The sequence below is a fragment of the Zonotrichia albicollis genome, chromosome 2 (genome assembly GCF_047830755.1).
Source record: "Zonotrichia albicollis isolate bZonAlb1 chromosome 2, bZonAlb1.hap1, whole genome shotgun sequence".
NCBI classification, from domain to species: Eukaryota; Metazoa; Chordata; class Aves; order Passeriformes; family Passerellidae; genus Zonotrichia; species Zonotrichia albicollis.
This window is the reverse complement of record NC_133820.1, coordinates 119,732,419-119,746,352: the sequence shown is the minus strand read 5'-3', so window position 1 is coordinate 119,746,352 and position 13,934 is coordinate 119,732,419. Positions and strand designations below refer to the sequence as shown.

The following is a 13,934-nucleotide window of genomic DNA, read 5'->3' as shown; positions in this document are numbered from 1 at the left end:
GCCATCTCTTCCATGTTTTCACATGCTATGATGTTTAAATGTCATAAAGCTGTCATAACGCTGTGACTAGGCTTTTTGGTTAGTAGAATCTAGCACAATCTGCATTTAGATTGTGCTCAGCACTTTAAAAACAGATTATACACTTCAAGCAGTACCAAAGAGATGTATTTTTAATGACTTTTTCTTCTTATGGAGCAGATTCTGAATTGATTTTTCTGTTTCCAGTATATAGCAGTACTTTGTTTTGCCCCTAAGAAGCATAAGGAGAGGGGGGGAATAAAAAGGCTTAATGGCTTATTCTGAGTCCTTGTACTCCCACTTTAGACTTACATTTATGCATGTGATGGTGTCACTCTGGAAAAGAAGTAGCAATTTTAGGTGCTCAGACTTAGGCCATGCCTTCCTACTCCCCACCCCAGCCAGTCTCACACAGAGTTCCTGTTCTTCTTGGTTTGTGAAATGCTCTTTACACCTGGATTTGAAGGCCAGAATTTCACACAACAACTAAGCAAGCAAATGAATTGCCAGAGTTTGCAAACAATCACAGCATTTGTAGAATTTTGGTAGCATCTGAAAGTCAGTGTTTTATTTTTCTGATCAATGCTGCCCATTAATAGCAATGTACCTGAAGTGCTGGGATTTCTTGCCCCCCATTTGTTAACCTATTTTTATTGTGAAGAACTGCAGAATATTGTTTACGTTCTGTTCACATGGACATTCTTGGCTTCAATTCACTTTTAGACAAATTTTATAAAAGTACTTGTAGTTTAAAAACACCACATTGCTTTGAACTAAGAAATGAACTAGCAGTGGAGAAGTCTTGCTTGCAGACTTAAATTAACCAGCAGACTTGCCTATAAGCATGAGTTGTAATGGCAATACTATGAAAATATCACCAGCAACATTATGGTTAGATATATTAGTATTTTCAGTTTAAACAGGATAAATATCCTTTTACACACTTAAAGTGAATGAACTTTATCTCTGAACTGAAAAAACATTATGAGGAGCATTATAGCTTCTAATGTTTCTCTTTCAAAATTTCTTAAAAATGTACTGATTATGAACCTGCTTATTCCTCTAGAAAAATAAAGGTACACTGGAAAAAGCATACAGATTCTAAATAAAACCACATAAAATTATTCTATGCAAACACCTACAAAATATTAATTTAATAATATTGTAATTATGTACAACATTTGATAGACATCTGCATGTACGATACAGATAAAATATTATTACTTAGTTTAAACTTTATCATCAATTGTCTTAATTCAAAGAAATGCAAAAAAAATTATTATACCTACACTGGGATTTCTTGTTTTGTACTCCAGTAAAAAAGTGGGAGTCTTTAGGGATTGGTATTGGGCAAAGTTAAAATATGACAGAAATCTAGATCATTAAGTACATTTGTCACTCTGAAGAGAGAAGAGCAAAAAGGAGGAAGAAAATACTTAGATTAGATTATATTCCAACAAGAAAAGGTAAACACACATAAGAAGAACAAATGGACCTCTCTAATCCAAATAAAACATTTTAACAATGAGGAATTATGAAATAGACACCACATGGATTATGGAGCAATATCTTTTTCCCTGCACACAACTTTTCGAACAGTAACAAGCAGATAAATTGCACCTCATGTTAGAATAAATAGCAGGTATTTTTGTGGTTGAGTGTTTGAATGGCAATTAAATATTCCTAGAAGTTGTTATCAATATAATAGTCTTGATTATACAGAGGAAAATAATTTCTGTTAATGATGCTGTCTTTCATATACTGGATCATAGATGTACTTCCAGGAAATAAGTTTCTTCAAAGCACAAAAAACCAAATTGCTAGTGAAGATCAGAATGAACAGTGATTTACTTCATTCCACACAGATTATTATACTGCTCTTATCATCATAATATCTGATTTTTTTCTGGTGGTGCATTACACTATGGGTTTGTACCTCAGCACTCTGCCATTGCAGGATGAGACCTGTAGGCTTGGGGGAACACAGAGTAGGAGAAATGTGAAAACTTGCTTAAATATTAAAATATTCTGCATGGGTTAATTCTAAAAGAGAGGAGGAAAGAGCAGGAATGAAAATGATGTCTAATTGGGTGAAAGAAAACACATTGACATGTGCTGGCTAACACAGCAAAGACTTTTGGAAGTTTAGGCTATCAAGAGGTTGATGTTTGATCCATGAAGGTTGGTATCTGTTTCAAGAGTAGTTCAGAAATGTCTGACAGATTATTTAAGGTATTACAATCTACAGAAAATGCCAAAATTTTAAACTCTTGGATTTTAATCAACTCAATATTTTATTTTGGAAAGGAAAAAATGTCCAGAATATAGTATCCTTTTATCTCTTCAGTGAGATTGTTCCCAGGGCAGATGGGGTTTTGGAGCCTCTTTCCTTTGGGAGATGCTCCTCCCCCCAGAAAGGATTGTTGTACCCTGGAACCTGTGACCTTGTGTTCTCACTGGGTGATGCTGCACAGGTACCCAGACAAATTGCAAGCAGAATATACTCAAACAAAGATTTATATAGAGATTAAGCAAATTTAATTAAGGTAAAAAAGAAAAATAAATAATAAGAGAGAATTTTAAAAAAAAGAGAAAAAAAGAAGAAAAAAACCAAAACCCCCAAAAACTAGAACTGTATTATTTAGTGCCCAGGACAAAAAAGAAGCTGAAAATAGATAAGCAATGGGGCTGAGATGCCTCTGTAAATAAACACAAGCTAGAAAACTATGGATTAGAAACATATTAAACATTTGAAAGGACTCTTTCTATCAAATATAAACTTAATTTCATGATATTTTAAAACCCTCTGCAATCCTGATGCATTTTTGTGTCATTTTCTGCAGGAAGGTCCAAGAAAATGTTATGTCATAGTAATTGTTTCAATGAAGAAAATTTCTGAAAAATTTCTAAATTTATATACTAAAAATACCCATGCACAGTATGTGTTTAAGAAATGTCCAACTAATTAAATGGATAATTATTCATCCGTATCAGACTTTAAAAATTAATTGATCAGTTTATTTTAATTAATGTCTAATAGCTTATAAATCTGTTACTTGCAAAATGAGCCTGAAGCCTGTTGAGAACAGGATGTCCTTGCATAGTTTTTATTTTGTGTCGCAGGTTATTTTGTAAATGTTGCAACTGTCTTTCACATGGCCATTAGAGAGTTTAAGGTTATGTGAAATATCAAAAGGATGTTTCATTTTGCAAATTTTCTTTAACTAGAAAGGGCACGGGACCTGAAATACAGTTTTCACCCTGCTATAAGTTTAAAGCAGAGAATAATACACAGCTGGGATTTAGTCCCAGGTATCATATAAAAAATGTGCTGAATTTTTTACCTAAATCAGTTTATGGATGATCATGTTTTCACAAATCCTGAAAAGGCAAAGCTACATATTTTCCTAGTTTGAATTATTTGCTGATTTGAGTGACCTGAGATATTTAAGTGGTCAGATAAGAGTAGTTTAACTCAGACTATGAGCAGAAAAGGCTTTCACACCTGGGCATGTTATCATCACAGTTTTTAAGCATCTTATGTGTATAATAGCTCTAGTAACTCGCAGTTTGACCTTACCTGAAGCTGGACAGGTTTCTGCATAAATTTTTTTGCAGACTTTGTGATTTACATTGGACAATATAATATCAGTAGTAGAATCTGCTTTCTTAACTGCATCAGCTTATCGATCACTCTTCCTCTCCAGAAGTGAGTTTTCTTAGTTGTAGTTTATTACAGTACTACAGGGGTGCAATGCCCAATAGAAAAATCAGAAAAAAATTGTATTACTTATCTGTAAAGAGCTTTAATTTTTTACAGCACCCACAAAACCATCCTAGTCTCTTGTGTCCTCTGCTCCAGAGCCCAATTCCCCTAATTCCAAAGAGGGCCTCATGAGAGAGAGATGGAGTGTGAGAGAGGTGAAGCATTTATTCTGTCATACACATAGGAATATTCTGTATTCCTTGCTTGTTATACTCAAGAGAGGAATGCATGCATTTCATTGCCAAGCAATATTTTCAGAGGGTTTCTTTGACTACACATCTGTCTGAGTGCACACACACCCTGCAGTATCTACAGAGGAGCTCAGGATGGACCAGACACCTGTACAAGAGAAGTCACTGCTGGCAAGCAACTCCTCAATATTCAAAGTAAATGGGGGCTTGATCACACCACATTCAGTCAAAAGATATTGACTTTTAGGAAGGAGTTGCCAAAATAAGGAAAGGAAATACTTTGTTCTATATAAAGTTGCAAAGTGTAATTTTTCTCCCACAGGAAAAAAAAAAAAAGGTTTTCAGAATGAAAATCAGAGAAAGAGGTTACAACAAAACAGCACTGTGGTAGGAAGCCTTTTTCATTAAAATGCTATTTCTTGTGACATGCTTGGTTTGGAAACACTTCAAGATTAGGATTTACATTGTGACTGAAAATGCATACAAATACTATATCCATTTTCTTTCTCATTATTAGGCATTTGTAGTATGTTGCCAAATCCTTTGAGGGCAAAGCAGTCCTTAGGCTTATGTATTTAGATTGGTAGTGTATCTCATGCTCTTCATTAGGCATCCAGATATACAGCCATGTCCTGAACAGGAAGGATTGCCGATACTTTGAAGACAGATAGAAATGGAGGAGAAAATTCAAATTGACACTGCTCATGTCAAAAACAAATTTTTGCCATGTAGATAAGGAGGCAATTTATTAGCAGATCCTCCACATATTTAGGAGAAGCCACTTGGCTAGTTATTTGAAATTTGTGCAAGTTGTCAGTAGACACCAGCATCATGTAATGATCTGAGGTAGACCGTGACATATTGACAAATGTTTTAGTTCATCTTAATGCTATATGTTGCTGTTTAGATCATCTCTAAAGACCTTGATAAAGTATTTTAAAGAAATTTACTTCACTAATTTATGTTTACATAATAGAACCCAATATCTGTTGTAGGTGGCTTTGATTTTAAGGCTCCCATACTCAACACAAAGCTCTGCAGACTTGCTCACATTGGATGGTTCTTAAAATTTCAGTGAGAAGGCTAATTGTACAGATTAATACAGGTGTAAGGGTTTGCATGATTAAGGCCTAGAGCATTATACAGCCCAACTCTTCTCCCAGAGCATGGAAATAAAAGATTATTCATACTGTGTGAAGACAAGTTTTCTGCATGCTCTGTGCACAGCATTGCTTTCAATCAGGTATATAGCATTCAAATTAATATAGGATTTTGGCATTCCCTGGGAAAGTTTTTCAAGTTTCTCTTGAACTAGGAATAAAATTCTTTACTGTGAGGGTGGCAAGGCACTGGAACACACTGTCCAGAGAAGCTGGGGATGCCCCATCCCTGGAAGTGTTCATGGCCAGGTTGGATGGGCTCTGAGCAATCTGGTCTAGAGGAAGGCATCCCTGCCCATGGCAGGGGAGCTGGAATGAGATGAGCTTTCTATGATTCCATGAATTCACCATCCCATGACTATTATTAATTTTCCGAGGACAGAACTAGATTCTGCTTATAGAACTTAGCAGCATTTTAACGAAGGGGGCTGTTGCCTACATGTTGCATTCTGCTTCTTTTCTGCTAGATAAAAGCTATCCAGAAACACATTCCACAAATCTGGTTGCTTGGTTTCATGCTCTGTGAGCATTGGTTACCATAGTGTTTTAGAAAAATACTTTTTCAGGAAGCAGAAGCATGATCAAACATAGTCAGCTGGAGTTGTGGTGAATGAATGAACCAACTGTTAACAAATTGAGAGCAATGCATTTATAGATTTAATGATTAGTAAACTTTCATTTCCTGCTACAATCAGAAAAGTGTAAAAAAGATGGTGGCATGTCAGTAAGTCCAGAAGTATTCCTCTAGGTACCCAGCAGCTACCAACCCTTTGAATAAACCTCCTTATGATTGTCCTGTGACTGCTGTAAACTGACCCTCTTCAGCAACCAAATCTTTCTGGAAAGCAAACCAGACAATTCCCTCCACCCAAACTGTAAATTTTTCTGTAGATACCTATCTCTGAGCCACTGGAACAAGCCCTGCCTCCCAGCTTTTAAGCCAGGATATACTTGGTAGTGATCAAAAAGTGTTATATTCATACCGGATTCCTCTTGTCCAAATTTTACTTTATATGTTTTTGTTGTAATGAAAAAAATGCAAATTCTTGACTTTGATCCCAAAGACCTAGGTACTGTGCAAGTTTAACATAAAAAGCCTTTAATGTTCTCAAGTTTATGCAGTCTGTGTAAGCTAATGGTTCAGAATTCCAGACAGAAGTTGAAAGGCAACTGAGGACTCATGTCACAGTTTGAAACAAGAAATAAAGGTCTTCTATTTATTATTAGGAAAGAAAAAAATATCATTTAGGTACATGATGCTTGTTGGTCCTCTGAAATCTCCTTTGTGCTGGTCATCCATCCAGCACAAATGGAAAATTGAAAATTTCAAATCAATGACTAACCTACTGTGCTTTCTGGTTTTGGCTAATGGTTCAGCATGTTTCAGGTCCTTCAATAATCATTCTGTGCTTATTTTTGTGTCACCCCTTGCCCAAGCTCAGCTTTGCTGTCGAGTATGAACTAGAACAATCTCTTAAAGTCAGATGTGTTCCCAGCTACACTATGGTAATCTTGTCTGTGATGAGGCTCCTGTCTCTCCACCAAAAAGAAAATTTGGATATTAGCATGAAATTCACAGTGCGTGAATGTATCTGGGAAAGAAGAAATATGTAATATCATAAAATTCAATAAGCTGTGAAATCACAAGTTACATGAATTCATGTATCATTACTGAATCTGAATTCTTTCACTAATGTACACATAATGTTTGATATTTATGTGGTTGTTCAGGATTTTCTGAGCAAATATTTTTACCTCCTTGGCCAAATCAAAACCTGAGGGCAATAATTCCTTTGGTTTTAGGAAAAAATAATTAGAAATATTTTGTCAAGTACAGAACTTTATTCTGATAGAGATGGATAAACCAAGTAACCAAGGATCTGGTAGCTAAGATACTCAACTGATTGCATGATAGCTGATCCCAGTGCTGATTTGAAAATCCTGTATGGGAAGATGTGAAAACTCTTGTGGAAGGAAGTCTGCTAGTACTCTGGAATGTTGCTAAAATGTGTAAGGCAAAAGCTAAAGAAATGCCCTGATATGACTGCACAACGTGAACTTCACAGAGATAGTGTGGAACTGTAATTTGATAAAAAGATAAAAGACTCTCCTATGAGAAAAATGAGTTTGCTCAGCCTGGAAAAAAGAGGTACTGGGGTAACTTAATTGTGGCCTTCCAGCACCTGAAGGAAACATTCAAGAAAGATGGTCAGAAACTATTTACAAGGCCTGGAGCAACAGGCCAAGGGGGAATGGCTTCAAACTGACAGAGAGTAGGCTTAGATTAGATATCAGGGAGAAATTCTTCCCTCTGAGGGTGGTGAGGCCCTGGCACAGGCAGCCCAGAGAAGCTGTGGATGCCCCATCCCTGGGAGTGTTTAAGGCCAGGCTGGATGGAGCAACCTGGTCTAGTGGAAGGTGACCATAACAGGGATTTGGAATGAGATGATCTTCAAGGTCCCTTCCAACCCAAACCATTCTGTGATTCCATGATTTTGAGTTATATTGCACTAAATTTCCCCCAAAGTTAGTATAATTAGCATGTCTTTATTCAGAACATGAATTTTCCCTTATTCCTGTGAATTATCCCTTCCAAAGAGCACAATATCTTTGTGATGACACCCACCGGCCATTGGGTGTCTTTTATACATTTGATTTTGTCAGAAAGAGACAGTTCATTGAAAAAAATGCTGTCTATATTAACAGCATTCCCTATAGGAAAATGGGATTTTAAAAGACACTGCCTATGTATTTTCAACAACCAAAGTTAATTTTTGTATTTCAAATAACTTTTCAGCCTATAAACTACATTTAGTGTATAAATAGTTCCCCCTCCACAAGTCAATAACCTGTAAATTATACATGTATAGTGGAAGTAGGAGGTAACATCCAGAGTCCTCTCTTCCCTGCCTTTGATCACTCATAGCCTGCTCAATCTTACAAGAAGGCTCCATGCCTTTGATCTCCTCTGCCTCTATCTCTGTTGTTCAGTTAGCTGGGGATGTTGATTTTGAAGTGTGGGTTTTCCTCACAAAATTAAGTCAGTTCTAACTAAAAATAACTGCAAATGTAGCTGTTTGCACTAAAACCACTGAAGAAGTCAAAATCTAGAATGAATATTTAAAACATTTCAATGTACAAAGCGTTAATTTCTTTAATATAAAAGTACTCTAAGATCTAGGTTTGAGGGATTGTGCTGCTTGGGGTGAGAATATTTTGCAGAATCAAGAATTCACAGTAGGGAAATTGAGTAATGCTATATTTAAAACTGTTCTAACCATTTTTACTTCAAAACTACTTGATACTTTGGTCTGCTGAATCAAAAACACACCTTGCATTGGACTATAATGCACATGTTCTTTCTTTTCAACTAAGAGTTATGACCTGAGCAGTTTTTTCAGGCTAATAGAACTCAACCTGCTGGGAATGTAACCCAGCAAAGTGCATGCACAAGTCCCATATTTTTTATGTAATAAAAATAAGAAAATGTGTGGGATATTTTTGTATGCATGTACATATGCATCTACCTGGAAAACATTATGATGTTTTGGAAAATACTGTCCAGAACTGTAGGAAAATAAGGACCTAGAGATGCATGCCATTTCCTTCTTGAAATAATTAATTATGGTTTAAAAATTTGAATTTTCTCTTTTTTGCCAATGAACTCTGCCATACTGAGGTGTAAGACTGTGTCATTTATAGCAGTCAGGGGATAGGTGACACACAGCTTGTGTTCTACTTTTGGTTCAAGGCAGCTAAGCAAAATAATCCTCTTAGATAACATTTTATACGATTTTAAGGTATGAGCAGCCAGGATTCATACATGTTCATAGAGGAAAAGTATGAAATAAAAAACAAACCAACTCTTTACCAGTGACAGATAAGTCAATGGTCCAAAGAAGGACCCTCTAATATCTTTTATATTACAGTCTGTATTCAGGGAAGAATGAGTCCTAAGAAAAATAAGTGGCTTTGAGGGACCCTTGCTACATAACTGGGCAGAAGGGAGCAAGAAGTCATCTGGACTTTGTGTTGAGCTCTATCTGTGCTGTCCCAGGCCCCTGAGGATTTTTCCTCCTGAAGCTTGGGAGAGGATTGTTGTTGTGATGGTGTTCTTTGCACACGTGCATGAGCTCAGAGCAGCATTGCTGCTGGTTTTGAAGGGGATCATTGGGATGGGAGCTATACTGGGACAGGTTTAGGTACTAGGTATGCTGCTAAATCAGGAATCCATAAAAGTTCCTGGCTTCCTTTCTGGTTATACTTGTCCTTGTTTTGAAGAGATGTTTGGAAAAGACAGGCTGTGCTTTGTTTATCACAAGTAGAAGGCATGTAAGGAGGATTTGTTGTTTACCCTCTTTGCTAGCTGATTTTCTGAGTGCACTGTCTTCCTACTCTAATGACCAGGAACTATACCAAGTCATCTTCAGATTTCAATTTTCAAAGGTAATGGTCAAGTTGGTGTAAACTGTGTGGGTGTTATTTAGAAATTATCTAATTCAAGGTAGTACTTGTGATTCAGTGCAGTATACTTATCACTGAGCAGTGTCAGGTATTCTGTGCTCAGTACAGTAATGTTGTTTCTGAAAACAAGTTAATCTTTGGCTCCTTTGCCTCTGAATCTGGTAAAAACATTTAACTGCCATGCTACCTGGAAATTTTGAGGAGTTATGTGCTGAAATCTTTTAAATTTAGGGGAAAAAATAGATGGTTCAGATTTTTTCATCTACTGAATGGCGATGATAATGCTCAGTAATATTTGCACTTAAACCCAGAAGAGACAAACAAGATAAAGTGAATGTAAGTGGTTTTTTACATCTAAGACTGGGTATATGTGAGGGGATTGGATGTTTTATCTCTTGCTGTGAACTTAATGTTTCTGGAGTGAGAGTAGTGAAATAAATCAGAGCTGGAACAAGTATGTTGAAGGAAATGTCTGTGGCAAAGATCTTCCTAGCCTCAGGTTTGGATTGATAGAACACCATGGCATTTCTACCTCTCTGAGCCACTGTGTTGTTGCTTGTGGAGAAGGGGACATATCTCCTTGTGCCTGAATTATCATCTGTAAAAGGCTAAACGTTTTTCTAAGGGATGGTGAGTAGTGATAGAGCCTGGCTTTTGCTTGGGCCTCGCTATGAACTCATCTCCAAACCAGCTCTCCTGCAGCCATGCTGTTTGTTCTACAACAACTGTGCTTCCTTGTGGAGAAGAGAAGGGTGTCTCTGTTTGCTCCTGGTACTTTCTTTACACAATGCAAGAGTTACTGAAAAAGGCTCATCTGAATTTTCAGTAGTGGTTTAATTTCATTTTATTTGTACCCTCTGTTATTTATGAGTATCTGCACACTTAAGGGAAAAGATAATCTTAAAAAATCCATGAACAAGCCTTTTATTGTATGAACAAGAGTCCGGGATGTGCATTATTCAGTTTTCCATTGCTATGTGTTTCTAAAGACTGTTTTAATCCAGTGGCAAGGCAGAAAGAAGATTGTGAAGAGCTGGTACCCAGCCATACAGCCATAGGCCAAAAGTTAAATAAGTTTCAAACAACACAGTGAAAAGTTTAGAGGAGAAGGAATTTAAAACAAAAGTGTTCATGGAAATTTCAGGAAGGGGAAATTACGCTTAAATTTAAAAGGAATGACATCTCTGGCTCTTACCACAGAGCATCTTGCTTAAGTCTCTTAATTCGGTGCTGTTAACCTTAAGGCAGAAAAAAACAGAAGGCATAGTGCCATTTGGGGATAAAATTAAAGTAGCTAGCAGATGATAACTTTTAATTTGCATGCATTTTACAAATAATTTTTGTCACCTCTGTACACTAGGGCCTTTGAGAATGTGATCTGCAGAGCAAGACCATTTAGTTCTAATGTGTTATGCTGTGCAATATAGTATGTTGAAGTTATCCAGAAATGTGCAATATACCCAGCACTCGCATATCCTCTTCACTTTGTGCATTTTTAATTTTTAACTTGTTGGTTTAAAGTCTTAAACTTGCTAGTTTTGTTTTCATGTTGAAGAACAGCCATGTAAAGAGCAGAGATTCCCTTTGTACCTCTCCCTTCACACCAGCATGGCTGTGGCATTTCTTTCCCATTCTCTGTCAGATTTTCTGTCATATCTTGTGTGGGTTGCCATGCCCAGGGAATACTCTGATTTTTCCTTTCCTATTGTTTAGCCTTTTAACCTGAGAATTTTGGGATAATGATTGTTCTGGGGGAACTATATTTGCAACTATATTTGTCTGTGACCAGAGACTCACGGCTCAGCCCAGGTTTCCCGTCCTCCTTGCATTCCTCTTGCTGCCTCCTGAGCAGAGGAAGGATCAGTGCCCTGTTCTCCCAGGGAGAGGCTGTGTCTGTGCAGCTTCCCTCCACCCGGCCTCCCTGCCTCCTCCAGCTGTGCACGAACAGGGCCAGGCACTCCCACAGACACAAGTTCTTGGTTCCCTTTGTGCTGCCTGTGAATTAGTTCATAGGCAAAGCACTCTGAGGTTCATCTACATCTCTAATTGTTGTCAGGCACATATGCAAGTGATATTTTAACAGCTTTTAAAAATTCTTCTTGAATATTGGTGAAGTCGGTACTCATTATTGAGGGCTAGCCACATGTTGAAGTGTTTTTCCACACATGGAAAATTTAAAAAAGACTGTAGGATGCTGTGCCTGTCACCCCTCAAAAACTGCTGCTCAGATTTGCCCAGTTCAGACTGTCTATTATTTGTAATTATTGGCAAATATCCTTCTGAGATCTGAAAGTCAGACTGTTCTCTTGTCCTTTTCATGTATCACCACTGAATAATAGTAGCAAATTTGAGCAGGATATTAATTCATTGTTGTTTAGTTGGAGGTTTCTATTCAATTCTACTGAAACCCTTATTTTTCACCATGGTTCAAAATGTACCTGGGATATGGGTGGTTCTCTTGGAGATGTATTACACCCTAAACATTTTTATGGTTAATAGTAAAATCTAAGGTGGGATGAACTGAACATAAGTCACAGGTGCCCTATTAGAAAAGAAAAAAAGTAAAAATTTGGTTTGATTTTTGTTCAAATCAATAAGAAACCTGCTAAAGTGATAGAAATTGAAATTCAAGTTTCAGTTTCTACAGAACTGTCAATTATAGACATTTGACTGAATTTTCTGAGCCTGTAAAAATTACTTTATTTCTAAATAATCTCAAAGATATGCTATTAAATCTCAAAGACCTTTATGGAAGAATCCCCTCTTGCATTGCTCTTATGGCTGAGGGGTAATGACACACTGAGCTTGTTTGTGGTCCTAGGAGGTCAGTGTGAAACCTGTGTCCAAGCCGTGGGTTTTGTGGCAAGTAGCTGGAGTGATAAGCAGCATTTCCACTTATCTCCTTGTGGCACCTGGTCAGACATCTTTAGTTCATAGGGAAAAGGAAAGGAAGTCTGGCTTCAAAGCCATGCACATGGCATTGAGGTCTGGAAGACCATTTGAGAGAGCTTACACCATGTCACTGTGTCAGAGGGCTTTCCTCCAGCTGCTGGCCCTTGAAAACCTCCAAAGCTGGAAAAGAGGCAAACTAAGCCATGAACTGATTTTCTGGAGTCATAGCAAGCTTCTCTTCTGACTGACAGCTCCCTCCAGCTGACCAGAGTGGGGCTGACCCCACGAGCACTGGCTCAGCAGACAGAGCAGGGTCACTTGCATCCCCTAATGTTGTACCTAACACCTCCTCCCATCCCCTTGCCCCTGCTGGGCTGGAGTGGTTGTACCTTCTCCTTATCCTCTGAGTCCCACCAGCAATGCCACCACCATCCATAGAGGCTGCTCCAAGTGTTCTCCCCCTCCAGTCACACTTGCCTTCCCAGAAACCCAGATCCCAGCCTTCAGGATGTGCCAGGAGCAAGGCAGGGTGTCACCTGTACTGCCATGTGCACTGTCCTAGTCCCAGCTGGATGACAGCCTCAGGACCTCACTCTGAGGGCTACGCTACCATCATAGCAATCTCCCTCCACTTCAAAGCCCCCTTTCTCAGGCTTCCTTCCTTTGGTAATGAACCTTCAATTTCCTCCAGGTAAATAAAGTGCAACTGGAAAGAACTGTAAAACAAAACATAAAAGTAGCCGAGCTGGAGAGTTATAGCCTGCAGTGTATCTGGGAATGGGTTTTGCTGCCCTCACACTTCTAGCCTGTTATCTCCTAGTTTGTTTGCCTTTTCTTCCCAGATTTTACCTATAAGATTCTCTAGCATGCAGCTTTCAGAGGAGCCTTTGCAGACATGCTAATAGGTAGGGAGACTCCTCCCACAGCTCCATTTTTATTAATGGGAGGATCAGAGAAATTGCCACGTTTTTAACATCTCTTTTTGCAGTAGCTATTAAAGTTCATGGTGTAGAAACAGTAAACTCATTTGTTGACAACACAAAGCTCTGAGGTCAATTCTTCTGTATGAAGTTTTCAGGTGCTGGGAGAGCATGTGTTTGTTGCTCAGTAGGTTATGTGGTATTTTCATTTGGAAGTGACATTTTCCGTGACATTTTACTGTAGAACAATAGCTGGGCAAAATCGAAATTTCAGGTCTGTAGCAGAAGAGTAATGTCTATTACTTAGTCTATTTAGTAACTTGCATCATTTATAAATTCTGCCTGGTTGCATCTCTTTTCACAAAATCCAGTTTAAATGCATTTTGAAGAAGGGAGGGTGCTGACTGGTTTCAAATGTGCTGGTTTGCAAACTTGCAGACCAGCTGTCCTACTCGCTGATGAAGATAAGAGGGCTCAGATGAAGAGTTTTGTGTTGCTGGAAACACAAGCAATTTTCTCAGGA

At 38.0% G+C, this 13,934-nt stretch overlaps 1 protein-coding gene across 3 annotated transcripts in view; it reads left to right on the top strand.

Moving 5' to 3' along the window:
- The window catches only part of LOC102066084 (uncharacterized), a 280,394-nt gene that overhangs the window by 225,583 nt on the left and 40,877 nt on the right, over nt 1–13,934 (top strand). The gene's annotated exons all lie outside the window — the stretch shown is intronic.